Here is a 4198-nt window from a genome sequence, read left to right as displayed (position 1 = left end):
AGCCACCACTTCCTGCCCATGGGGCGCTGTTGCGCTCAGTGGCAGGACTGCCACCTGGCCGGGATTGTCCGGGAAGAGCCTGTTTGAGGCAGCTGTCCCGGCAGAGCTGTCAGGGTGCTCAGTACACACGGCCAGGGCTCGCCCTCTGTCCCGGGATAGCTGTAAGGGTCACCAGGGCACGAGGCCGGCCCTCTGTCCCGGGATAGCTGTAAGGGTCACCAGGGCACGAGGCCGGCCCTCTGTCCTGGAAGATCCGTCAGGGGGCTCAGCCCAGACGCCAGCCAGCAGCCCAGTTTGATGGGCTCAGGCAGGCTCAGCCATCCAGGTTGTCCTATTTCTTTGTGCCTCAGAGGCGGCAGCTCTACTCAGTGGATCGGGCTCTCTGCCATGTAACAGACACCTCAGCCCTTTATATCAGAGCCAACCCCCATGGCAAGTGAGTAGGACCAGGCAGCAAAGAGCAGTTCTGTATCTCTGACTCTCCATGGGGGGGGGGCTTGCTTTGTGCGGCCAAGTTTCTGCACAGCTTCATGGGCCAGGAACAGGAAAATTATACTATGATGGTCCCCTACCAACCCTCTAGAAACATCACTGCATCCTAAGTGATTAAAAACCCAATGTTCATTCTCAGGCACTACTTTGTGTAGTTTTTCCATTTTCAGCCGTACTTACAATAAACAACTTATAATGGGAGCAACTAGAGACCTCTCATTTAAATACTTGAGGGCAGATGATGTATTTAATAAAAATTATTTGGTTTTATTTAAGTACAACCTTTTCTGATTTCCTCCCTTCCATCCCCATTTTATTTATCAGAAGCTATCTGACCACACGAAGTGAGAATCACTTCACTGGGATGTCTCTTTTCATGGCTGTTACAAGTGTTCACCCCTAGAGGGCATCATTACTGTTCCAAATATGCAATCTGAAAATCCTTATCTTAAAACCTTGATTTACATAATCAGTTTCAATCTTGTTTTGCACTTTTCAATATTTTCCCTAAAAAGGTTGATTCTTATTTGGTTGGTAATCTCTAAACTATGTCAAAGCTGAAGCTGGTTCCTTATTCTTAATTGGTGGTACCTGCTCCTTAGGTAAAGGGCCAAATTATTTAAAAATATAGCAATGTAAGTAACTTTTTAGCCATATCATCAAATTAATATGATTGTGATAAATTAAATTACTAATTACTTATTAATTAATCAAATAAGATAGGTTCTGACCGGCGTTACGTCAAAATAAGTTTGGGGTCACTCCCAAGTGATACATTCCCATGACTGTCAGATTGTTTTGAAGGAGCTGGGACATGCCCCTCACTGACCCAAAGTTTCATTCCTGTGCAATATGTTGCCATGTCAGGTACCCACCCAACTTCCATATTGTGCAGAAGTTGAACAAGGAGGAGATTTTGACTGACTCTGCTTGACAAAATAAGTTTTGGGTTACCCCCAGTGACACATCCCCATGATCAATAGGCTGTTTTGAAGGAGTTGGGATATGCTCCTCACCCACTTGAAACTTTGTTCTTGAGCAGCCTGCTGGCATCTGTTACACCTCTATCTTTATATATTGTACATAGGACTTGAATAAGAAGCTGGGATTGGATTGACTAAATGTGTCAAAATGTGTCTCAGGTGACCCCAAGTGCTATATTCGCTCAAGTGAGGGACTGTTCTGAAGGAGCTGGGACACGGTGCTTGTTGACCCAAAGCTTTGTGCCTGCACAATGTCTCAAACTCCTATCTCACTTGCATACCGTACATAGGGCTCATATTGTACAGAGGGCTTGAATAAGGAGCTGGGTTTTGACTGATTGTATGTGACAAAATAAGTCTTAGGTCACCCGTTGTGACGAGCTGGGATATGCTACTCACTAGGCCCCAGCACGGTTCCTGTTCCATGCTGCCACATGTCATACCCCCTCCACAAACAAATACACAAACACATGCACACAAATTATCCTTAAGGAACTGGGGTTTCAACCCCACAAATGACAAAATTCTTATTTCACCTCTAACTTACAAGGCCTTTTAACCAGCAGAGTTCTGAAGCACACTTGTAGCTGGTTAGGTACTGCTAAGGCAGTATTATGTTCAACTTTATTACACTTTCCTTTTCCTCCATCTCAATTTAACTCTGATGAAGTGCAGGTCAGGGTTCTATGGCTAAGGACTTTTCTGAAAGTCTTATGGAGCTATTGTATTTAAAACCATGAATTTAATTGTTAATAGTTCTGTCAACTTCAAAGAGAGAGACATCACATTTTTTGGTACACAAACATTTTATAAACACAAAACATTGTAAATAGTATCTGGAATACCTATGAATAAGTTTAAAACCAAAGCTATTAGTCAATAAATCTACTGGTCCTTATACAGGCTTTGCCACTTTGTTACTGTTACAAATGCAAAATTTCAACATAATATTTACACTTATATACTTCCACACACACACACACACAAATCTAAACTCCTTAGTTCTTTTCTCAGACAGGATTTCTCAGTTTCTTTAGTATGGCCACAATATATAGTATGTTTCATCTGGATTCTTCAGAGTTTGAGAAGAATGGCAGCATTTCAGTTCTCTTACAAATATTTCAGAGCCTTGTCAACAAACACAATCTCAGATCCTTACAGCAAGCAGTATTCCTGGGTTAGGCAAATTGATTTTACAGTATAACACAAATTGATTTTATAGTATTACACATTTGTGCAGCAATATGATAAAAATAATATGTGGATATATGTAGCTAAAGTAAAATTAAATGTAGCTAAAGTAAAAGTTTCCATTGCTGTCAAGAAGTTTTTCTTGTATGCCTGTCCACTATTGCAAAATGGAGGAAACAATGCAGTAAAATGATTAACAGACTCAGCAAGATTTTTCAGTACAGCAAATCTTACCAGACGTTGCAGGGACTTAATAAGAGAGGTAACACAACCTGTATGGAAACAACAGATATTCTTCACAGAATAAGCAAGGAGCAATTTGCAGAAATTCATCTTTTGTTAAACTGATTCCATCAGATGTCTGGGAAAAGATGCTCTAGAGAATGTATATGCTCCTCCAAATACATATTAATGGTACTGAACTGCAGGAAGTCTTGTTCAAGTATGTCCCAATATCACTATTATGGAGTGGCATTATGCTACAAGCAATAAAATTGCCATTAACAAGGGACGGTAATATCACTGTTGAAAAACTGGTTCAGAATTGTGAAAAATAACCAGCTCCCTCATAGAGCTTCAGAGTTTGTGGAAATTAGGAAATACACAATTAAAGGCAAACTACAGGCAACTCCAATAGCCATCTTGCATGTCTGTAACAGGAAGCGGGAGTTTAAGAATATAGTAGCTGACAAGGTTTCTGATTTAGATATTCCAGAGCCTCCCATTCAAGGTGAGACTTGGAATAAACATCCTCATTCAACACCCAAGAAGCAAGCCAAATATTTTCACACTCCTAAAGAGCAGCTCCAAAAACCAAAACATATTTTCTTCATCTTACTTCTGTTGTGCAACAAGCAAAATAAAATCACAAATAACAAATATACTTTTATTTCTAACACAATTAAACTTTGATAAATATAGCCTTTTTTCTGTTCTAAAATTGTCTAAAAACAAACAAGCGTTCTTATAAGCTTCCTAATTTCTAGCTGTCCATACAATTTGTGAAAACATTACAGATGGATTTACAACCAATATTCAATATTGTTTTGTGTTGATTTTTACATGCCTTTTGCATGTTTACTAACTGAAATACATAATATAAAAGAAGAGGTACAATACTGGTTAGCGTTTACCTCAGAAAAGCAGCTTAGGGTTTGGCATGTCCCAGCTCCTTCAGAACAGTCATATGGTGGCAGATGCATTTTGTCACGAACAGCCAGACAAAACCAAGTTTCTTATTCAAGCACCATTTACCCTATGGAAGTGGGACAGAGGTATGACATGCCAGTATATTGCTCAAGAATGAAGTTTCAGGTTGAAGAGTAGCATATCCCAGCACTTCCAATGCAGTCTGATGCTTGGGAAGGGGACCCAAGACTCTTTTGTCACCTACAGTCAGTCAAAACACAGCTCCTTATTCAAGCTGTCTGTATGACATGGAAGAGGGGTAGGAATGTGACCTTCTGCAGCATGTTGTGCAAGAGCAAAGCTTGGAGTTGGCAAGTGGCATGTACCAGGTCTTTCAGAACAGT

This window comes from Emydura macquarii, unplaced genomic scaffold (genome assembly GCF_026122565.2).
Source record: "Emydura macquarii macquarii isolate MOO-44397 ecotype Brisbane River unplaced genomic scaffold, CSIRO-AGI_Emac_v2 contig_1390, whole genome shotgun sequence".
NCBI lineage: Eukaryota > Metazoa > Chordata > Testudines > Chelidae > Emydura > Emydura macquarii.
This window is presented reverse-complemented; position numbering follows the sequence as displayed.